We start from the raw sequence: 24,408 nt of genomic DNA, 5'->3' as shown, positions 1-24,408 counted from the left end.
GAGCCTGGCCTGGTATCTTTTGTTTCTCGGGGGAAAGGCTTTCGTTCCTATCCATGGACGGTTGGCCAATAGTGGCTGGCTGCCTGCTGAAATTCCGCACGGTTGAAGATACCTCCCAGATGGAAAGTACCACCACAGGCAACTGTGGCTGGTTTGACAGTGCCAAGTGCCTCCTGCAAACTGACATCAGGAACCTGGCCTGGTGACTTTTGTTTCTCAGGGGAAAGGGCATCGTTCGTGTCCAGTGCCCGGTGGCCTGGAGTGGCCAGCAGCCTGCTGAACTTCCGCACAGATGAGGATACCTCCCAGATGCAAGATGCCCATACAGGTACGTGTGACTGGTTTGACAGTGTTAAGTGCCTCCTGCAAACTGACATCAGGAACCTGGCCAGGTGACTTTTGTTTCTCTGGGGAAAGGCCATCGTTCCACTCCACGGCCAGGTGGCCTGGAGTGGCCGGCTGCCTGTTGAAATTCCGCACGGATGAGGATAACGCCCAGATGAAAGGAGCCCCCAGAGGCAACTGTGGCTGGTTTGACAGTGCCAAGTGCCTCCTGCAAACTGACATCAGGAACCTGGCCTGGTGACTTTTGTTTCTCTGGGGAAAGGCCATGGTTCATGTCCACGGCCTAGTGGCCCGGAGTGTCCGGCTGCCTGCTGAAATTCTGCATGGATCACGATGCCGCCGAGATGCAAGGTGCCCCACAGGCACCTGTGGCTGGTTTGACAGTGCCAAGTGCTTCCTGCAAACTGACATCAGAAACCTGGCCTGGTGATTTTCTTTCTCAGGGGAAAGGCCATGGCTCATGTCCAGGGCCCGGTGGCCCCTACTTGCCTGCTGCCTGCTGAAATTCCACACGGATCAGGATACCTCCCAGATGTAAGGTGCCACCACAGGCAACTGTGGCTGGTTTGACAGTGCCAAGTGCCTCCTGCAAACTGACATCAGGAACCTGGCCGGGTGACTTTTGTTTCTCTGGGGAAAGGCCATCATTCTTGTTCAGAGCCCAGTGGCCCGGAGTGGCCGGCTGCCTGCTGAAATTCCTCACGGATCAGGATGCCGCCGAGATGCAAGATGCCCCCACAGGCACCTGTGGCTGCTTCGACAGTGCCAAGTGCCTCCTGCAAACTGACATCAGGAACCTGGCCGGGTGACTTTTGTTTCTCTGGGGAAAGGCCATGGTTCATATCCTGGACCCGTAGGCCAGGAGTGGCCGGCTGCCTGCTGAAATTCCGAACGGATCAGGATGCCTCCCAGATGCAAGGTGCCCCCAGAGGCAATTGTGGCTGGTTTGACAGTGCCAAGTGCCTCCTGCAAACTGACATCAGGAACCTGGCCTGGTGACATTTATTTCTCTGGGGAAAGGCCATTGTACGTGTCCAGGGCCTAGTGGCCCGGAGTGGCCGGCTGCTTGCTGGACTTCTGCATGGATCAGGATGCCGCCGAGATGCAAGGTGCCCCCACAGGCACCTGTGGCTGGTTTGACAGTGCCAAGTGCCTCCTGCCTACTGACATCAAGAACCTGGCCTGGTGACTTTTGTTTCTCTGGGGAAAGGCCATGGTTGGTATCCTGAGCCTGGTGTCCTGGAGTGGCCGTCTGCCTGCTAAAATTCTGGATGGACCAGGATGCCTCCCAGATGCAAGGTGCCCCCAGAGGCAACTGTGGCTGGTTTGACAGTGCCAAGTGCTTCCTGCAAACTGACATCAGAAACCTGGCCTGGTGATTTTCTTTCTCAGGGGAAAGGCCATGGTTCATGTCCAGGGCCCGGTGGCCCCTACTTGCCTGCTGCCTGCTGAAATTCCACACGGATCAGGATACCTCCCAGATGTAAGGTGCCACCACAGGCAACTGTGGCTGGTTTGACAGTGCCAAGTGCCTCCTGCAAACTGACATCAGGAACCTGGCCTTGTGAGTTTTGTTTCTCTGGGGAAAGGCCATCATTCTTGTTCAGAGCCCAGTGGCCCGGAGTGGCCGGCTGCCTGCTGAAATTCCGCACGGATCAGGATACCTCCCAGATTCAAGGTGCCGCCACAGGCAACTGTGGCTGGCTTGAGAGTGCCAAGTGCCTCCTGCAAACTGACATCAGGAACCTGGCCTGGTGACTTTTGTTTCTCTGGGGAAAGGCCATCATTCTTTTCCGGGGCCCGCCGGCCCGGAGTGGCCGGCTGCCTTCTGAAATTCCACACGGTTGAGGATACCTCCCAGATGCAAGGTGGACCCAGAGACAACTGTGGCGGGTTTGACAGTGCCGAGTGCCTCCTGCAAACTGACATCAGGAACCTGGCCTGGTAACTTTTGTTTCTCTGGGGAAAGGCCATTGTTCTTGTCCACGGCCAGGTGGCCCGGAGTGTCCGGCTGCCTCCTGAAATTCCGCATGGATCAGAATGCCTCCCAGATGAAAAGTGCCCCCAGAGGCAACTGTGGCTGGTTTGACAGTGCCAAGTGCCTCCTGCAAACTGACATCAGGAACCTAGCCTGGTGACTTTTGTTTCTCTGGGGAAAGGCCATCATTATATTCCGGGCCCTCTGGCCCGGAATGGCCGGCAGCCTGCTGAAATTCCGCACGGATCAGGATACCTCCCAGACCGAAACTAAAACCATAGGCAACTGTGGCTGGATTGACAGTGCCAAGTGCCTCCTCCAAACAGACATCAGGAACCTGGCCTGGTAAGTTTTGTTTCTCTGGGGAAAGGCCATCGTTCTTGTCCGGGTTCCGCCGGCCCGGAGTCGCCGGCTGTCTGCTGAAATTCCACACGGTTGAGGCTACCTCCCAGATGCAAGGCGCCCCCACAGGCAACTGTGGCTGGTTTGACAGTGCCAAGTGCCTCCTGCAAACTGACATCAGGAACCTGACCTGGTGACTTTCGCTTGTCTGGGGAAAGGCCATAGATGATGTCCAGTGCCCCCTGGCCCGGAGTGGCCGACTGCCTGCTGAAATTCCGCACGGATCAGGATACCTCCCAGATGCAAGGTGCCCCCACAGGCAACTGTGGCTGGTTTGACAGTGCCAAGTGCCTCCTGCAAACTGACATCAGGAACCTGGCCTGGTGAGTTTTGTTTCTCTGGGGAAAGGTCATGGTTCATATCCTGGACCCGTAGTCCAGGAGTGGCCGGCTGCCTGCTGAAATTCTGAACGGATTAGGATGCCGCCCAGATGCAAGGTACCAACACAGGCAACTGTGGCAGGTTTGACAGTGCCAAGTGCCTCCTGCAAACTGACATCAGGAACCTGACCTGGTAAGTTTTGTTTCTCTGGGGAAAGGCCATCGTTCCTGTCCGGGGCCCGCTGGCCCGGAGTGGCCGGCTGCCTTCTGAAATTCCACACGGTTGAGGATACCTCCTAGATGCAAGGTGGCCACACAGGCAACTGTGGCTGGTTTGACAGTGCCAAGTGCCTCCTGCAAACTGACATCAGGAACCTGGCCTGCTGAGTTTTGTTTCTCTGGGAAAAGGCCATGGTTCTTGTCCACGGCCTGGTGGCCCGGAGTGTCCGGCTGCCTCCTGAAATTCCGCATGGATCAGAATGCCTCCCAGATGAAAAGTGCCCCCAGCGGCAACTGTGGCTGGTTTGACAGTGCCAAGTGCGTCCTGCAAACTGACATCAGGAACCTGGCCTGGTGACTATTGTTTCCCTGGGGAAAGGCCATAGATGATGTCCAGTGCCCCCTGGCCCGGAGTGGCCGACTGCCTGCTGAAATTCCGCACAGATGAGGATACCTCCCAGATGCAAGGTGCCCCCACAGGTACGTGTGGCTGGTTTGACAGTGCCAAGTGCCTCCTGCAAACTGACATCAGGAACCTGGCCATGGTGACTTTTGTTTCTCTGGGGAAAGGCCGTGGTTAATGTACAGGGCCGGGTGTCCTGAGTGGCCGGCTGCCTGCTGAAAATCCGCACGTATCAGGATACCTCCCAGATGGAAAGTGGCCCCACAGGCAACTGTGGCTGGTTTGACAGTGCCATGTGCCTCCTGCAAACTGACATCAGGAACCTGGCCTTGTGAGTTTTGTTTCTCTGGGGAAAGGCCATCATTCTTGTTCAGAGCCCAGTGGCCCGGAGTGGCCGGCTGCCTGCTGAATTTCCGCACGGATCAGGATTCCTCCCAGATGCAATGTGCCGCCACAGGCAACTGTGGCTGGCTTGAGAGTGCCAAGTGCCTCCTGCAAACTGACATCAGGAACCTGGCCTGGTGACTTTTGTTTCTCTGGGGAAAGGCCATCATTCTTTTCCGGGGCCCGCCGGCCCGGAGTGGCCGGCTGCCTTCTGAAATTCCACACGGTTGAGGATACCTCCCAGATGCAAGGTGGACCCACAGACAACTGTGGCAGGTTTGACAGTGCCGAGTGCCTCCTGCAAACTGACATCAGGAACCTGGCCTGGTAACTTTTGTTTCTCTGGGAAAAGGCCATTGTTCTTGTCCACGGCCAGGTGGCCCGGAGTGTCCGGCTGCCTCCTGAAATTCCGCATGGATCAGAATGCCTCCAGGATGAAAAGTGCCCCCATAGGCAACTGTGGCTGGTTTGACAGTGCCAAGTGCCTCCTGCAAACTGACATCAGGAACCTAGCCTGGTGACTTTTGTTTCTCTGGGGAAAGGCCATCATTATATTCCGGGCCCTCTGGCCCGGAATGGCCGGCAGCCTGCTGAAATTCCGCACGGATCAGGATACCTCCCAGACCGAAACTAAAACCATAGGCAACTGTGGCTGGATTGACAGTGCCAAGTGCCTCCTCCAAACAGACATCAGGAACCTGGCCTGGTAAGTTTTGTTTCTCTGGGGAAAGGCCATCGTTCTTGTCCGGGTTCCGCCGGCCCGGAGTCGCCGGCTGTCTGCTGAAATTCCACACGGTTGAGGCTACCTCCCAGATGCAAGGCGCCCCCACAGGCAACTGTGGCTGGTTTGACAGTGCCAAGTGCCTCCTGCAAACTGACATCAGGAACCTGACCTGGTGACTTTCGCTTGTCTGGGGAAAGGCCATAGATGATGTCCAGTGCCCCCTGGCCCGGAGTGGCCGACTGCCTGCTGAAATTCCGCACGGATCAGGATACCTCCCAGATGCAAGGTGCCCCCACAGGCCCCTGTGGCTGGTTTGACAGTGCCAAGTGCCTCCTGCAAACTGACATCAGGAACCTGGCCTGGTGAGTTTTGTTTCTCTGGGGAAAGGTCATGGTTCATATCCTGGACCCGTAGTCCAGGAGTGGCCGGCTGCCTGCTGAAATTCTGAACGGATTAGAATGCCGCCCAGATGCAAGGTACCACCACAGGCAACTGTGGCAGGTTTGACAGTGCCAAGTGCCTCCTGCAAACTGACATCAGGAACCTGACCTGGTAAGTTTTGTTTCTCTGGGGAAAGGCCATCGTTCCTGTCCGGGGCCCGCTGGCCCGGAGTGGCCGGCTGCCTTCTGAAATTCCACACGGTTGAGGATACCTCCTAGATGCAAGGTGGCCACACAGGCAACTGTGGCTGGTTTGACAGTGCCAAGTGCCTCCTGCAAACTGACATCAGGAACCTGGCCTGCTGAGTTTTGTTTCTCTGGGAAAAGGCCATGGTTCTTGTCCACGGCCTGGTGGCCCGGAGTGTCCGGCTGCCTCCTGAAATTCCGCATGGATCAGAATGCCTCCCAGATGAAAGGAGCCCCCAGAGGCAACTGTGGCTGGTTTGACAGTGCCAAGTGCCTCCTGCAAACTGACATCAGGAACCTGGCCTGGTGACTTTTGTTTCTCTGGGGAAAGGCCATGGTTCATGTCCACGGCCTAGTGGCCCGGAGTGTCCGGCTGCCTGCTGAAATTCTGCATGGATCACGATGCCGCCGAGATGCAAGGTGCCCCACAGGCACCTGTGGCTGGTTTGACAGTGCCAAGTGCTTCCTGCAAACTGACATCAGAAACCTGGCCTGGTGATTTTCTTTCTCAGGGGAAAGGCCATGGCTCATGTCCAGGGCCCGGTGGCCCCTACTTGCCTGCTGCCTGCTGAAATTCCACACGGATCAGGATACCTCCCAGATGTAAGGTGCCACCACAGGCAACTGTGGCTGGTTTGACAGTGCCAAGTGCCTCCTGCAAACTGACATCAGGAACCTGGCCGGGTGACTTTTGTTTCTCTGGGGAAAGGCCATCATTCTTGTTCAGAGCCCAGTGGCCCGGAGTGGCCGGCTGCCTGCTGAAATTCCTCACGGATCAGGATGCCGCCGAGATGCAAGATGCCCCCACAGGCACCTGTGGCTGCTTCGACAGTGCCAAGTGCCTCCTGCAAACTGACATCAGGAACCTGGCCGGGTGACTTTTGTTTCTCTGGGGAAAGGCCATGGTTCATATCCTGGACCCGTAGGCCAGGAGTGGCCGGCTGCCTGCTGAAATTCCGAACGGATCAGGATGCCTCCCAGATGCAAGGTGCCCCCAGAGGCAATTGTGGCTGGTTTGACAGTGCCAAGTGCCTCCTGCAAACTGACATCAGGAACCTGGCCTGGTGACATTTATTTCTCTGGGGAAAGGCCATTGTACGTGTCCAGGGCCTAGTGGCCCGGAGTGGCCGGCTGCTTGCTGGACTTCTGCATGGATCAGGATGCCGCCGAGATGCAAGGTGCCCCCACAGGCACCTGTGGCTGGTTTGACAGTGCCAAGTGCCTCCTGCCTACTGACATCAAGAACCTGGCCTGGTGACTTTTGTTTCTCTGGGGAAAGGCCATGGTTGGTATCCTGAGCCTGGTGTCCTGGAGTGGCCGTCTGCCTGCTAAAATTCTGGATGGACCAGGATGCCTCCCAGATGCAAGGTGCCCCCAGAGGCAACTGTGGCTGGTTTGACAGTGCCAAGTGCTTCCTGCAAACTGACATCAGAAACCTGGCCTGGTGATTTTCTTTCTCAGGGGAAAGGCCATGGTTCATGTCCAGGGCCCGGTGGCCCCTACTTGCCTGCTGCCTGCTGAAATTCCACACGGATCAGGATACCTCCCAGATGTAAGGTGCCACCACAGGCAACTGTGGCTGGTTTGACAGTGCCAAGTGCCTCCTGCAAACTGACATCAGGAACCTGGCCTTGTGAGTTTTGTTTCTCTGGGGAAAGGCCATCATTCTTGTTCAGAGCCCAGTGGCCCGGAGTGGCCGGCTGCCTGCTGAAATTCCGCACGGATCAGGATACCTCCCAGATTCAAGGTGCCGCCACAGGCAACTGTGGCTGGCTTGAGAGTGCCAAGTGCCTCCTGCAAACTGACATCAGGAACCTGGCCTGGTGACTTTTGTTTCTCTGGGGAAAGGCCATCATTCTTTTCCGGGGCCCGCCGGCCCGGAGTGGCCGGCTGCCTTCTGAAATTCCACACGGTTGAGGATACCTCCCAGATGCAAGGTGGACCCAGAGACAACTGTGGCGGGTTTGACAGTGCCGAGTGCCTCCTGCAAACTGACATCAGGAACCTGGCCTGGTAACTTTTGTTTCTCTGGGGAAAGGCCATTGTTCTTGTCCACGGCCAGGTGGCCCGGAGTGTCCGGCTGCCTCCTGAAATTCCGCATGGATCAGAATGCCTCCCAGATGAAAAGTGCCCCCAGAGGCAACTGTGGCTGGTTTGACAGTGCCAAGTGCCTCCTGCAAACTGACATCAGGAACCTAGCCTGGTGACTTTTGTTTCTCTGGGGAAAGGCCATCATTATATTCCGGGCCCTCTGGCCCGGAATGGCCGGCAGCCTGCTGAAATTCCGCACGGATCAGGATACCTCCCAGACCGAAACTAAAACCATAGGCAACTGTGGCTGGATTGACAGTGCCAAGTGCCTCCTCCAAACAGACATCAGGAACCTGGCCTGGTAAGTTTTGTTTCTCTGGGGAAAGGCCATCGTTCTTGTCCGGGTTCCGCCGGCCCGGAGTCGCCGGCTGTCTGCTGAAATTCCACACGGTTGAGGCTACCTCCCAGATGCAAGGCGCCCCCACAGGCAACTGTGGCTGGTTTGACAGTGCCAAGTGCCTCCTGCAAACTGACATCAGGAACCTGACCTGGTGACTTTCGCTTGTCTGGGGAAAGGCCATAGATGATGTCCAGTGCCCCCTGGCCCGGAGTGGCCGACTGCCTGCTGAAATTCCGCACGGATCAGGATACCTCCCAGATGCAAGGTGCCCCCACAGGCAACTGTGGCTGGTTTGACAGTGCCAAGTGCCTCCTGCAAACTGACATCAGGAACCTGGCCTGGTGAGTTTTGTTTCTCTGGGGAAAGGTCATGGTTCATATCCTGGACCCGTAGTCCAGGAGTGGCCGGCTGCCTGCTGAAATTCTGAACGGATTAGGATGCCGCCCAGATGCAAGGTACCAACACAGGCAACTGTGGCAGGTTTGACAGTGCCAAGTGCCTCCTGCAAACTGACATCAGGAACCTGACCTGGTAAGTTTTGTTTCTCTGGGGAAAGGCCATCGTTCCTGTCCGGGGCCCGCTGGCCCGGAGTGGCCGGCTGCCTTCTGAAATTCCACACGGTTGAGGATACCTCCTAGATGCAAGGTGGCCACACAGGCAACTGTGGCTGGTTTGACAGTGCCAAGTGCCTCCTGCAAACTGACATCAGGAACCTGGCCTGCTGAGTTTTGTTTCTCTGGGAAAAGGCCATGGTTCTTGTCCACGGCCTGGTGGCCCGGAGTGTCCGGCTGCCTCCTGAAATTCCGCATGGATCAGAATGCCTCCCAGATGAAAAGTGCCCCCAGCGGCAACTGTGGCTGGTTTGACAGTGCCAAGTGCGTCCTGCAAACTGACATCAGGAACCTGGCCTGGTGACTATTGTTTCCCTGGGGAAAGGCCATAGATGATGTCCAGTGCCCCCTGGCCCGGAGTGGCCGACTGCCTGCTGAAATTCCGCACAGATGAGGATACCTCCCAGATGCAAGGTGCCCCCACAGGTACGTGTGGCTGGTTTGACAGTGCCAAGTGCCTCCTGCAAACTGACATCAGGAACCTGGCCATGGTGACTTTTGTTTCTCTGGGGAAAGGCCGTGGTTAATGTACAGGGCCGGGTGTCCTGAGTGGCCGGCTGCCTGCTGAAAATCCGCACGTATCAGGATACCTCCCAGATGGAAAGTGGCCCCACAGGCAACTGTGGCTGGTTTGACAGTGCCATGTGCCTCCTGCAAACTGACATCAGGAACCTGGCCTTGTGAGTTTTGTTTCTCTGGGGAAAGGCCATCATTCTTGTTCAGAGCCCAGTGGCCCGGAGTGGCCGGCTGCCTGCTGAATTTCCGCACGGATCAGGATTCCTCCCAGATGCAATGTGCCGCCACAGGCAACTGTGGCTGGCTTGAGAGTGCCAAGTGCCTCCTGCAAACTGACATCAGGAACCTGGCCTGGTGACTTTTGTTTCTCTGGGGAAAGGCCATCATTCTTTTCCGGGGCCCGCCGGCCCGGAGTGGCCGGCTGCCTTCTGAAATTCCACACGGTTGAGGATACCTCCCAGATGCAAGGTGGACCCACAGACAACTGTGGCAGGTTTGACAGTGCCGAGTGCCTCCTGCAAACTGACATCAGGAACCTGGCCTGGTAACTTTTGTTTCTCTGGGAAAAGGCCATTGTTCTTGTCCACGGCCAGGTGGCCCGGAGTGTCCGGCTGCCTCCTGAAATTCCGCATGGATCAGAATGCCTCCAGGATGAAAAGTGCCCCCATAGGCAACTGTGGCTGGTTTGACAGTGCCAAGTGCCTCCTGCAAACTGACATCAGGAACCTAGCCTGGTGACTTTTGTTTCTCTGGGGAAAGGCCATCATTATATTCCGGGCCCTCTGGCCCGGAATGGCCGGCAGCCTGCTGAAATTCCGCACGGATCAGGATACCTCCCAGACCGAAACTAAAACCATAGGCAACTGTGGCTGGATTGACAGTGCCAAGTGCCTCCTCCAAACAGACATCAGGAACCTGGCCTGGTAAGTTTTGTTTCTCTGGGGAAAGGCCATCGTTCTTGTCCGGGTTCCGCCGGCCCGGAGTCGCCGGCTGTCTGCTGAAATTCCACACGGTTGAGGCTACCTCCCAGATGCAAGGCGCCCCCACAGGCAACTGTGGCTGGTTTGACAGTGCCAAGTGCCTCCTGCAAACTGACATCAGGAACCTGACCTGGTGACTTTCGCTTGTCTGGGGAAAGGCCATAGATGATGTCCAGTGCCCCCTGGCCCGGAGTGGCCGACTGCCTGCTGAAATTCCGCACGGATCAGGATACCTCCCAGATGCAAGGTGCCCCCACAGGCCCCTGTGGCTGGTTTGACAGTGCCAAGTGCCTCCTGCAAACTGACATCAGGAACCTGGCCTGGTGAGTTTTGTTTCTCTGGGGAAAGGTCATGGTTCATATCCTGGACCCGTAGTCCAGGAGTGGCCGGCTGCCTGCTGAAATTCTGAACGGATTAGAATGCCGCCCAGATGCAAGGTACCACCACAGGCAACTGTGGCAGGTTTGACAGTGCCAAGTGCCTCCTGCAAACTGACATCAGGAACCTGACCTGGTAAGTTTTGTTTCTCTGGGGAAAGGCCATCGTTCCTGTCCGGGGCCCGCTGGCCCGGAGTGGCCGGCTGCCTTCTGAAATTCCACACGGTTGAGGATACCTCCTAGATGCAAGGTGGCCACACAGGCAACTGTGGCTGGTTTGACAGTGCCAAGTGCCTCCTGCAAACTGACATCAGGAACCTGGCCTGCTGAGTTTTGTTTCTCTGGGAAAAGGCCATGGTTCTTGTCCACGGCCTGGTGGCCCGGAGTGTCCGGCTGCCTCCTGAAATTCCGCATGGATCAGAATGCCTCCCAGATGAAAAGTGCCCCCAGAGGCAACTGTGGCTGGTTTGACAGTGCCAAGTGCGTCCTGCAAACTGACATCAGGAACCTGGCCTGGTGACTATTGTTTCCCTGGGGAAAGGCCATAGATGATGTCCAGTGCCCCCTGGCCCGGAGTGGCCGACTGCCTGCTGAAATTCCGCACAGATGAGGATACCTCCCAGATGCAAGGTGCCCCCACAGGTACGTGTGGCTGGTTTGACAGTGCCAAGTGCCTCCTGCAAACTGACATCAGGAACCTGGCCTGGTGACTTTTGTTTCTCTGGGGAAAGGCCATCGTTCCTCTCCAGGGCCCGGTGGCTCGAGTGGGCGGATGCCTGCTAAAATTCCGCACAGATCAGGATACCTCCCAGATGGAAGGTGCCCGCCCAGGCACCTGTGGCTGGTTTGACAGTGCCAAGTGCCTCCTGCAAACTGACATCAGGAACCTGGCCTGGTGATTTTTCTTTGTCTGGGAAAGGCCATTGTACGTGTCCAGGGCCTGTGGCCCGTAGTGGCTGGCCCCCTGCTGAAATTCCGAACGGATCAGGATACCTCCCAGACCGATAGTACCACCTCAGGCAACTGTGGCTGGTTTGACAGTGCCAAGTGCCTCCTGCAAACTGACATCAGGAACCTGGCCATGGTGACTTTTGTTTCTCTGGGGAAAGGCCGTGGTTAATGTACAGGGCCGGGTGTCCTGAGTGGCCGGCTGCCTGCTGAAAATCCGCACGGATCAGGATACCTCCCAGATGGAAAGTGGCCCCACAGGCAACTGTGGCTTGTTTGACAGTGCCATGTGCCTCCTGCAAACTGACATCAGGAACCTGGCCTTGTGAGTTTTGTTTCTCTGGGGAAAGGCCATCATTCTTGTTCAGAGCCCAGTGGCCCGGAGTGGCCGGCTGCCTGCTGAATTTCCGCACGGATCAGGATTCCTCCCAGATGCAATGTGCCGCCACAGGCAACTGTGGCTGGCTTGAGAGTGCCAAGTGCCTCCTGCAAACTGACATCAGGAACCTGGCCTGGTGACTTTTGTTTCTCTGGGGAAAGGCCATCATTCTTTTCCGGGGCCCGCCGGCCCGGAGTGGCCGGCTGCCTTCTGAAATTCCACACGGTTGAGGATACCTCCCAGATGCAAGGTGGACCCACAGACAACTGTGGCAGGTTTGACAGTGCCGAGTGCCTCCTGCAAACTGACATCAGGAACCTGGCCTGGTAACTTTTGTTTCTCTGGGAAAAGGCCATTGTTCTTGTCCACGGCCAGGTGGCCCGGAGTGTCCGGCTGCCTCCTGAAATTCCGCATGGATCAGAATGCCTCCAGGATGAAAAGTGCCCCCATAGGCAACTGTGGCTGGTTTGACAGTGCCAAGTGCGTCCTGCAAACTGACATCAGGAACCTAGCCTGGTGACTTTTGTTTCTCTGGGGAAAGGCCATCATTATATTCCGGGCCCTCTGGCCCGGAATGGCCGGCAGCCTGCTGAAATTCCGCACGGATCAGGATACCTCCCAGACCGAAACTAAAACCATAGGCAACTGTGGCTGGATTGACAGTGCCAAGTGCCTCCTCCAAACAGACATCAGGAACCTGGCCTGGTAAGTTTTGTTTCTCTGGGGAAAGGCCATCGTTCTTGTCCGGGTTCCGCCGGCCCGGAGTCGCCGGCTGTCTGCTGAAATTCCACACGGTTGAGGCTACCTCCCAGATGCAAGGCGCCCCCACAGGCAACTGTGGCTGGTTTGACAGTGCCAAGTGCCTCCTGCAAACTGACATCAGGAACCTGACCTGGTGACTTTCGCTTGTCTGGGGAAAGGCCATAGATGATGTCCAGTGCCCCCTGGCCCGGAGTGGCCGACTGCCTGCTGAAATTCCGCACGGATCAGGATACCTCCCAGATGCAAGGTGCCCCCACAGGCAACTGTGGCTGGTTTGACAGTGCCAAGTGCCTCCTGCAAACTGACATCAGGAACCTGGCCTGGTGAGTTTTGTTTCTCTGGGGAAAGGTCATGGTTCATATCCTGGACCCGTAGTCCAGGAGTGGCCGGCTGCCTGCTGAAATTCTGAACGGATTAGGATGCCGCCCAGATGCAAGGTACCAACACAGGCAACTGTGGCAGGTTTGACAGTGCCAAGTGCCTCCTGCAAACTGACATCAGGAACCTGACCTGGTAAGTTTTGTTTCTCTGGGGAAAGGCCATCGTTCCTGTCCGGGGCCCGCTGGCCCGGAGTGGCCGGCTGCCTTCTGAAATTCCACACGGTTGAGGATACCTCCTAGATGCAAGGTGGCCACACAGGCAACTGTGGCTGGTTTGACAGTGCCAAGTGCCTCCTGCAAACTGACATCAGGAACCTGGCCTGCTGAGTTTTGTTTCTCTGGGAAAAGGCCATGGTTCTTGTCCACGGCCTGGTGGCCCGGAGTGTCCGGCTGCCTCCTGAAATTCCGCATGGATCAGAATGCCTCCCAGATGAAAAGTGCCCCCAGAGGCAACTGTGGCTGGTTTGACAGTGCCAAGTGCGTCCTGCAAACTGACATCAGGAACCTGGCCTGGTGACTATTGTTTCCCTGGGGAAAGGCCATAGATGATGTCCAGTGCCCCCTGGCCCGGAGTGGCCGACTGCCTGCTGAAATTCCGCACAGATGAGGATACCTCCCAGATGCAAGGTGCCCCCACAGGTACGTGTGGCTGGTTTGACAGTGCCAAGTGCCTCCTGCAAACTGACATCAGGAACCTGGCCTGGTGACTTTTGTTTCTCTGGGGAAAGGCCATCGTTCCTCTCCAGGGCCCGGTGGCTCGAGTGGGCGGATGCCTGCTAAAATTCCGCACAGATCAGGATACCTCCCAGATGGAAGGTGCCCGCCCAGGCACCTGTGGCTGGTTTGACAGTGCCAAGTGCCTCCTGCAAACTGACATCAGGAACCTGGCCTGGTGATTTTTCTTTGTCTGGGAAAGGCCATTGTACGTGTCCAGGGCCTGTGGCCCGTAGTGGCTGGCCCCCTGCTGAAATTCCGAACGGATCAGGATACCTCCCAGACCGATAGTACCACCTCAGGCAACTGTGGCTGGTTTGACAGTGCCAAGTGCCTCCTGCAAACTGACATCAGGAACCTGGCCATGGTGACTTTTGTTTCTCATGGGAAAGGCCGTGGTTAATGTACAGGGCCGGGTGTCCTGAGTGGCCGGCTGCCTGCTGAAAATCCGCACGGATCAGGATACCTCCCAGATGGAAAGTGGCCCAACAGGCAACTGTGGCTGGTTTGACAGTGCCAAGTGCCTCCTGCAAACTGACATCAGGAACCTGGCCTTGTGAGTTTTGTTTCTCTGGGGAAAGGCCATCATTCTTGTTCAGAGCCCAGTGGCCCGGAGTGGCCGGCTGCCTGCTGAATTTCCGCACGGATCAGGATTCCTCCCAGATGCAATGTGCCGCCACAGGCAACTGTGGCTGGCTTGAGAGTGCCAAGTGCCTCCTGCAAACTGACATCAGGAACCTGGCCTGGTGACTTTTGTTTCTCTGGGGAAAGGCCATCATTCTTTTCCGGGGCCCGCCGGCCCGGAGTGGCCGGCTGCCTTCTGAAATTCCACACGGTTGAGGATACCTCCCAGATGCAAGGAGGACCCACAGACAACTGTGGCAGGTTTGACAGTGCCGAGTGCCTCCTGCAAACAGACATCAGGAACCTGGCCTGGTAACTTTTGTTTCTCTGGGGAAAGGCCATTGTTCTTGTCCACGGCCAGGTGGCCCGGAGTGTCCGGCTGCCTCCTGAAATTCCGCATGGATCAGAATGCCTCCAGGATGAAAAGTGCCCCCATAGGCAACTGTGGCTGGTTTGACAGTGCCAAGTGCCTCCTGCAAACTGACATCAGGAACCTAGCCTGGTGACTTTTGTTTCTCTGGGGAAAGGCCATCATTATATTCCGGGCCCTCTGGCCCGGAATGGCAGGCAGCCTGCTGAAATTCCGCACGGATCAGGATACCTCCCAGACCGAAACTAAAACCATAGGCAACTGTGGCTGGATTGACAGTGCCAAGTGCCTCCTGCAAACTGACATCAGGAAGCTGACCTGGTGACTTTCGCTTGTCTGGGGAAAGGCCATAGATGATGTCCAGTGCCCCCTGGCCCGGAGTGGCCGACTGCCTGCTGAAATTCCGCACGGATCAGGATACCTCCCAGATGCAAGGTGCCCCCACAGGCCCCTGTGGCTGGTTTGACAGTGCCAAGTGCCTCCTGCAAACTGACATCAGGAACCTGGCCTGGTGAGTTTTGTTTCTCTGGGGAAAGGTCATGGTTCATATCCTGGACCCGTAGTCCAGGAGTGGCCGGCTGCCTGCTGAAATTCTGAACGGATTAGGATGCCGCCCAGATGCAAGGTACCACCACAGGCAACTGTGGCAGGTTTGACAGTGCCAAGTGCCTCCTGCAAACTGACATCAGGAACCTGACCTGGTAAGTTTTGTTTCTCTGGGGAAAGGCCATCGTTCCTGTCCGGGGCCCGCTGGCCCGGAGTGGCCGGCTGCCTTCTGAAATTCCACACGGTTGAGGATACCTCCTAGATGCAAGGTGGCCACACAGGCAACTGTGGCTGGTTTGACAGTGCCAAGTGCCTCCTGCAAACTGACATCAGGAACCTGGCCTGCTGAGTTTTGTTTCTCTGGGAAAAGGCCATGGTTCTTGTCCACGGCCTGGTGGCCCGGAGTGTCCGGCTGCCTCCTGAAATTCCGCATGGATCAGAATGCCTCCCAGATGAAAAGTGCCCCCAGAGGCAACTGTGGCTGGTTTGACAGTGCCAAGTGCGTCCTGCAAACTGACATCAGGAACCTGGCCTGGTGACTATTGTTTCTCTGGGGAAAGGCCATCGTTCCTCTCCAGGGCCCGGTGGCTCGAGTGGGCGGATGCCTGCTAAAATTCCGCACAGATCAGGATACCTCCCAGATGGAAGGTGCCCGCCCAGGCACCTGTGGCTGGTTTGACAGTGCCAAGTGCCTCCTGCAAACTGACATCAGGAACCTGGCCTGGTGATTTTTCTTTGTCTGGGAAAGGCCATTGTACGTGTCCAGGGCCTGTGGCCCGTAGTGGCTGGCCCCCTGCTGAAATTCCGAACGGATCAGGATACCTCCCAGACCGATAGTACCACCTCAGGCAACTGTGGCTGGTTTGACAGTGCCAAGTGCCTCCTGCAAACTGACATCAGGAACCTGGCCATGGTGACTTTTGTTTCTCATGGGAAAGGCCGTGGTTAATGTACAGGGCCGGGTGTCCTGAGTGGCCGGCTGCCTGCTGAAAATCCGCACGGATCAGGATACCTCCCAGATGGAAAGTGGCCCAACAGGCAACTGTGGCTGGTTTGACAGTGCCAAGTGCCTCCTGCAAACTGACATCAGGAACCTGGCCTTGTGAGTTTTGTTTCTCTGGGGAAAGGCCATCATTCTTGTTCAGAGCCCAGTGGCCCGGAGTGGCCGGCTGCCTGCTGAATTTCCGCACGGATCAGGATTCCTCCCAGATGCAATGTGCCGCCACAGGCAACTGTGGCTGGCTTGAGAGTGCCAAGTGCCTCCTGCAAACTGACATCAGGAACCTGGCCTGGTGACTTTTGTTTCTCTGGGGAAAGGCCATCATTCTTTTCCGGGGCCCGCCGGCCCGGAGTGGCCGGCTGCCTTCTGAAATTCCACACGGTTGAGGATACCTCCCAGATGCAAGGAGGACCCACAGACAACTGTGGCAGGTTTGACAGTGCCGAGTGCCTCCTGCAAACAGACATCAGGAACCTGGCCTGGTAACTTTTGTTTCTCTGGGGAAAGGCCATTGTTCTTGTCCACGGCCAGGTGGCCCGGAGTGTCCGGCTGCCTCCTGAAATTCCGCATGGATCAGAATGCCTCCAGGATGAAAAGTGCCCCCATAGGCAACTGTGGCTGGTTTGACAGTGCCAAGTGCCTCCTGCAAACTGACATCAGGAACCTAGCCTGGTGACTTTTGTTTCTCTGGGGAAAGGCCATCATTATATTCCGGGCCCTCTGGCCCGGAATGGCAGGCAGCCTGCTGAAATTCCGCACGGATCAGGATACCTCCCAGACCGAAACTAAAACCATAGGCAACTGTGGCTGGATTGACAGTGCCAAGTGCCTCCTGCAAACTGACATCAGGAAGCTGACCTGGTGACTTTCGCTTGTCTGGGGAAAGGCCATAGATGATGTCCAGTGCCCCCTGGCCCGGAGTGGCCGACTGCCTGCTGAAATTCCGCACGGATCAGGATACCTCCCAGATGCAAGGTGCCCCCACAGGCCCCTGTGGCTGGTTTGACAGTGCCAAGTGCCTCCTGCAAACTGACATCAGGAACCTGGCCTGGTGAGTTTTGTTTCTCTGGGGAAAGGTCATGGTTCATATCCTGGACCCGTAGTCCAGGAGTGGCCGGCTGCCTGCTGAAATTCTGAACGGATTAGGATGCCGCCCAGATGCAAGGTACCACCACAGGCAACTGTGGCAGGTTTGACAGTGCCAAGTGCCTCCTGCAAACTGACATCAGGAACCTGACCTGGTAAGTTTTGTTTCTCTGGGGAAAGGCCATCGTTCCTGTCCGGGGCCCGCTGGCCCGGAGTGGCCGGCTGCCTTCTGAAATTCCACACGGTTGAGGATACCTCCTAGATGCAAGGTGGCCACACAGGCAACTGTGGCTGGTTTGACAGTGCCAAGTGCCTCCTGCAAACTGACATCAGGAACCTGGCCTGCTGAGTTTTGTTTCTCTGGGAAAAGGCCATGGTTCTTGTCCACGGCCTGGTGGCCCGGAGTGTCCGGCTGCCTCCTGAAATTCCGCATGGATCAGAATGCCTCCCAGATGAAAAGTGCCCCCAGAGGCAACTGTGGCTGGTTTGACAGTGCCAAGTGCGTCCTGCAAACTGACATCAGGAACCTGGCCTGGTGACTATTGTTTCCCTGGGGAAAGGCCATAGATGATGTCCAGTGCCCCCTGGCCCGGAGTGGCCGACTGCCTGCTGAAATTCCGCACAGATGAGGATACCTCCCAGATGCAAGGTGCCCCCACAGGTACGTGTGGCTGGTTTGACAGTGCCAAGTGCCTCCTGCAAACTGACATCAGGAACCTGGCCTGGTGACTTTTGTTTCTCTGGGGAAAGGCCATCGTTCCTCTCCAGGGCCCGGTGGCTCGAGTGGGCGGATGCCTGCTAAAATTCCGCACAGATCAGGATACCTCCCAGATGGAAGGTGCCCGCCCAGGCACCTGTGGCTGGTTTGACAGTGCCAAGTGCCTCCTGCAAACTGACATCAGGAACCTGGCCTGGTGATTTTTCTTTGTCTGGGAAAGGCCATTGTACGTGTCCAGGGCCTGTGGCCCGTAGTGGCTGGCCCCCTGCTGAAATTCCGAACGGATCAGGATACCTCCCAGACCGATAGTACCACCTCAGGCAACTGTGGCTGGTTTGACAGTGCCAAGTGCCTCCTGCAAACTGACATCAGGAACCTGGCCATGGTGACTTTTGTTTCTCTGGGGAAAGGCCGTGGTTAATGTACAGGGCCGGGTGTCCTGAGTGGCCGGCTGCCTGCTGAAAATCCGCACGGATCAGGATACCTCCCAGATGGAAAGTGGCCCCACAGGCAACTGTGGCTGGTTTGACAGTGCCATGTGCCTCCTGCAAACTGACATCAGGAACCTGGCCTTGTGAGTTTTGTTTCTCTGGGGAAAGGCCATCATTCTTGTTCAGAGCCCAGTGGCCCGGAGTGGCCGGCTGCCTGCTGAATTTCCGCACGGATCAGGATTCCTCCCAGATGCAATGTGCCGCCACAGGCAACTGTGGCTGGCTTGAGAGTGCCAAGTGCCTCCTGCAAACTGACATCAGGAACCTGGCCTGGTGACTTTTGTTTCTCTGGGGAAAGGCCATCATTCTTTTCCGGGGCCCGCCGGCCCGGAGTGGCCGGCTGCCTTCTGAAATTCCACACGGTTGAGGATACCTCCCAGATGCAAGGTGGACCCACAGACAACTGTGGCAGGTTTGACAGTGCCGAGTGCCTCCTGCAAACTGACATCAGGAACCTGGCCTGGTAACTTTTGTTTCTCTGGGAAAAGGCCATTGTTCTTGTCCACGGCCAGGTGGCCCGGAGTGTCCGGCTGCCTCCTGAAATTCCGCATGGATCAGAATGCCTCCAGGATGAAAAGTGCCCCCATAGGCAACTGTGGCTGGTTTGACAGTGCCAAGTGCCTCCTGCAAACTGACATCAGGAACCTAGCCTGGTGACTTTTGTTTCTCTGGGGAAAGGCCATCATTATATTCCGGGCACTCTGGCCCGGAATGGCCGGCAGCCTGCTGAAATTCCGCACGGATCAGGATACCTCCCAGACCGAAACTAAAACCATAGGCAACTGTGGCTGGATTGACAGTGCCAAGTGCCTCCTCCAAACAGACATCAGGAACCTGGCCTGGTAAGTTTTGTTTCTCTGGGGAAAGGCCATCGTTCTTGTCCGGGTTCCGCCGGCCCGGAGTCGCCGGCTGTCTGCTGAAATTCCACACGGTTGAGGCTACCTCCCAGATGCAAGGCGCCCCCACAGGCAACTGTGGCTGGTTTGACAGTGCCAAGTGCCTCCTGCAAACTGACATCAGGAACCTGACCTGGTGACTTTCGCTTGTCTGGGGAAAGGCCATAGATGATGTCCAGTGCCCCCTGGCCCAGAGTGGCCGACTGCCTGCTGAAATTCCGCACGGATCAGGATACCTCCCAGATGCAAGGTGCCCCCACAGGCCCCTGTGGCTGGTTTGACAGTGCCAAGTGCCTCCTGCAAACTGACATCAGGAACCTGGCCTGGTGACTTTTGTTTCTCTGGGGAAAGGTCATGGTTCATATCCTGGACCCGTAGTCCAGGAGTGGCCGGCTGCCTGCTGAAATTCTGAACGGATTAGGATGCCGCCCAGATGCAAGGTACCAACAAAGGCAACTGTGGCAGGTTTGACAGTGCCAAGTGCCTCCTGCAAACTGACATCAGGAACCTGACCTGGTAAGTTTTGTTTCTCTGGGGAAAGGCCATCGTTCCTGTCCGGGGCCCGCTGGCCCGGAGTGGCCGGCTGCCTTCTGAAATTCCACACGGTTGAGGATACCTCCTAGATGCAAGGTGGCCACACAGGCAACTGTGGCTGGTTTGACAGTGCCAAGTGCCTCCTGCAAACTGACACCAGGAACCTGGCCTGCTGAGTTTTGTTTCTCTGGGAAAAGGCCATGGTTCTTGTCCACGGCCTGGTGGCCCGGAGTGTCCGGCTGCCTCCTGAAATTCCGCATGGATCAGAATGCCTCCCAGATGAAAAGTGCCCCCAGAGGCAACTGTGGCTGGTTTGACAGTGCCAAGTGCGTCCTGCAAACTGACATCAGGAACCTGGCCTGGTGACTATTGTTTCCCTGGGGAAAGGCCATAGATGATGTCCAGTGCCCCCTGGCCCGGAGTGGCCGACTGCCTGCTGAAATTCCGCACAGATGAGGATACCTCCCAGATGCAAGGTGCCCCCACAGGTACGTGTGGCTGGTTTGACAGTGCCAAGTGCCTCCTGCAAACTGACATCAGGAACCTGGCCTGGTGACTTTTGTTTCTCTGGGGAAAGGCCATCGTTCCTCTCCAGGGCCCGGTGGCTCGAGTGGGCGGATGCCTGCTAAAATTCCGCACAGATCAGGATACCTCCCAGATGGAAGGTGCCCGCCCAGGCACCTGTGGCTGGTTTGACAGTGCCAAGTGCCTCCTGCAAACTGACATCAGGAACCTGGCCTGGTGATTTTTCTTTGTCTGGGAAAGGCCATTGTACGTGTCCAGGGCCTGTGGCCCGTAGTGGCTGGCCCCCTGCTGAAATTCCGAACGGATCAGGATACCTCCCAGACCGATAGTACCACCTCAGGCAACTGTGGCTGGTTTGACAGTGCCAAGTGCCTCCTGCAAACTGACATCAGGAACCTGGCCATGGTGACTTTTGTTTCTCTGGGAAAAGGCCATTGTTCTTGTCCACGGCCAGGTGGCACGGAGTGGCCGGCTGCCTCCTGAAATTCCGCATGGATCAGAATGCCTCCAGGATGAAAAGTGCCCCCATAGGCAACTGTGGCTGGTTTGACAGTGCCAAGTGCCTCCTGCAAACTGACATCAGGAACCTAGCCTGGTGACTTTTGTTTCTCTGGGGAAAGGCCATCATTATATTCCGGGCCCTCTGGCCCGGAATGGCCGGCAGCCTGCTGAAATTCCGCACGGATCAGGATACCTCCCAGACCGAAACTAAAACCATAGGCAACTGTGGCTGGTTTGACAGTGCCAAGTGCCTCCTGCAAACTGACATCAGGAACCTGGCCTGGTGACTTTTGTTTCTCTGGGGAAAGGTCATGGTTCATATCATGGACCCGTAGTCCAGGAGTGGCCGGCTGCCTGCTGAAATTCCGAACGGATTAGGATGCCGCCCAGATACAAGGTACCACCACAGGCAACTGTGGCAGGTTTGACAGTGCCAAGTGCCTCCTGCAAACTGACATCAGGAACCTGACCTGGTAAGTTTTGTTTCTCTGGGGAAAGGCCATCGTTCCTGTCCGGGGCCCGCTGGCCCGGAGTGGCCGGCTGCCTTCTGAAATTCCACACGGTTGAGGATACCTCCTAGATGCAAGGTGGCCCCACAGGCAACTGTGGCTGGTTTGACAGTGCCAAGTGCCTCCTGCAAACTGACATCAGGAACCTGGCCTGGTAAGTTTTGTTTCTCTGGGGAAAGGCCATCGTTCTTGTCCGGGTTCCGCCGGCCCGGATTCGCCGGCTGTCTCCTGAAATTCCACACGGTTGAGGCTACATCCCAGATGCAAGGTGCCACCACAGGCAACTGTGGCTGGTTTGACAGTGCCAAGTGCCTCCTGCAAAATGACATCAGGAACCTGGCCTGGTGACTTTTGTTTCTCTGGGTAAAAGCCATCATTCTTCTCCAGTGCCCGTTGGCCCGGAGTGGACGGGTGCCTGCTGAAATTCCGCACGGATCAGGATACCTCCCAGATGTAAGGTGCCCCCACAGGCCCCTGTGGCTGGTTTGACAGTGCCAAGTGCCTCCTGCAAACTGACATCAGGAACCTGGCCTGCTGAGTTTTGTTTCTCTGGGGAAAGGCCATGGTTCTTGTCCACGGCCTGGAGGCCCGGAGTGTCCGGCTGCCTCCTGAAATTCCGCATGGATCAGAATGCCTCCCAGATGAAAAGTGCCCCCAGAGGCAACTGTGGCTGGTTTGACAGTGCCAAGTGCGTCCTGCAAACTGACATCAGGAACCAGGCCTGGTGACTTTTGTTTCCCTGGGGAAAGGCCATAGATGATATCCAGTGCCCCCTGGCCCGGAGTGGCCGACTGCCTGCTGAAATTCCGCACGGATCAGGATATCTCCCAGATGCAAGGTGCCCCCACAGGCACCTGTGGCTGGTTTGACAGTGCCAAGTGCCTCCTGCAAACTGACATCAGGAACCTGGCCTGGTGACTTTTGTTTCTCTGGGGAAAGGCCATCGTTCCTCTCCAGGGCCCGGTGGCTCGAGTGGGCGGATGCCTGCTAAAATTCCGCACAGATCAGGATACCTCCCAGATGGAAGGTGCCCGCCCAGGCAACTGTGGCTGGTTTGACAGTGCCAAGTGCCTCCTGCAAACTGACATCAGGAACCTGGCCTGGTGATTTTTCTTTGTCTGGGAAAGGCCATTGTACGTGTCCAGGGCCTGTGGCCCGTAGTGGCTGGCCCCCTGCTGAAATTCCGAACGGATCAGGATACCTCCCAGACCGATAGTACCACCTCAGGCAACTGTGGCTGGTTTGACAGTGCCAAGTGCCTCCTGCAAACTGACATCAGGAACCTGGCCTGGTGACTTTTGTTTCTCTGGGGAAAGGCCGTGGTTAATGTACAGGGCCGGGTGTCCTGAGTGGCCGGCTGCCTGCTGAAAATCCGCACGGATCAGGATACCTCCCAGATGGAAAGTGGCCCCACAGGCAACTGTGGCTGGTTTAACAGTGCCAAGTGCCTCCTGCAAACTGACATCAGGAACCTGGCCTGGTGACTTTTGTTTCTCTGGGGAAAAGCCATCATTCTTCTCCAGTGCCCGTTGGCCCGGAGTGGACGGGTGCCTGCTCAAATTCCGCACGGATCAGGATACCTCCCAGATGGAAAGTACCACCACAGGCAACTGTGGCTGGTTTGACAGTGCCAAGTGCCTCCTGCAAACTGACATCAGGAGCCTGGCCTGGTGACTTTTGTTTCTCTGGGGAAAGGCCATGGTTCATGTCCACGGCCTGGTGGCCCGGAGTGTCCGGCTGCCTGCTGAAATTCTGCATGGATCAGGATGCCGCCGAGATGCACGGTGCCCCACAGGCACCTGTGGCTGGTTTGACAGTGCCAAGTGCTTCCTGCAAACTGACATCAGAAACCTGGCCTGGTGATTTTCTTTCTCAGGGGAAAGGCCATGGTTCATGTCCACGGCCTAGTGGCCCGGAGTGTCCGGCTGCCTGCTGAAATTCCACACGGATCAGGATACCTCCCAGATGTAAGGTGCCACCACAGGCAACTGTGGCTGGTTTGACAGTGCCAAGTGCCTCCTGCAAACTGACATCAGGAATCTGGCCTTGTGAGTTTTGTTTCTCTGGGGAAAGGCCATCATTCTTGTTCAGAGCCCAGTGGCCAGGAGTGGCCGGCTGCCTGCTGAAATTCCTCACGGATCAGGATGCCGCCGAGATGCAAGATGCCCCCACAGGCAACTGTGGCTGCTTCGACAGTGCCAAGTGCCTCCTGCAAACTGACATCAGGAACCTGGCCGGGTGACTTTTGTTTCTCTGGGGAAAGGCCATGGTTCATATCCTGGACCCGTAGGCCAGGAGTGGCCGGCTGCCTGCTGAAATTCCGAACGGATCAGGATGCCTCCCAGATGCAAGGTGCCCCCAGAGGCAATTGTGGCTGGTTTGACAGTGCCAAGTGCCTCCTGCAAACTGACATCAGGAACCTGGCGTGGTGACATTTATTTCTCTGGGGAAAGGCCATTGTACGTGTCCAGGGCCTAGTGGCCCGGAGTGGCCGGCTGCTTGCTGGACTTCTGCATGGATCAGGATGCCGCCGAGATGCAAGGTGCCCCCACAGGCACCTGTGGCTGGTTTGACAGTGCCAAGTGCCTCCTGCCAACTGACATCAAGAACCTGGCCTGGTGACTTTTGTTTCTCTGGGGAAAGGCCATGGTTGGTATCCTGAGCCTGGTGTCCTGGAGTGGCCGTCTGCCTGCTAAAATTCTGGATGGACCAGGATGCCTCCCAGATGCAAGGTGCCCCCAGAGGCAACTGTGGCTGGTTTGACAGTGCCAAGTGCTTCCTGCCAACTGACATCAGAAACCTGGCCTGGTGATTTTCTTTCTCAGGGGAAAGGCCATGGTTCATGTCCAGGGCCCGGTGGCCCCTACTTGCCTGCTGCCTGCTGAAATTCCACACGGATCAGGATACCTCCCAGATGTAAGGTGCCACCACAGGCAACTGTGGCTGGTTTGACAGTGCCAAGTGCCTCCTGCAAACTGACATCAGGAACCTGGCCTTGTGAGTTTTGTTTCTCTGGGGAAAGGCCATCATTCTTGTTCAGAGCCCAGTGGCCCGGAGTGGCCGGCTGCCTGCTGAAATTCCGCACGGATCAGGATACCTCCCAGATTCA

This window comes from Passer domesticus, chromosome 3 (assembly GCF_036417665.1).
Source record: "Passer domesticus isolate bPasDom1 chromosome 3, bPasDom1.hap1, whole genome shotgun sequence".
NCBI lineage: Eukaryota > Metazoa > Chordata > Aves > Passeriformes > Passeridae > Passer > Passer domesticus.
The sequence above is the reverse complement of the archived record's forward strand: the minus strand, read 5'-3'. Positions refer to the sequence as shown.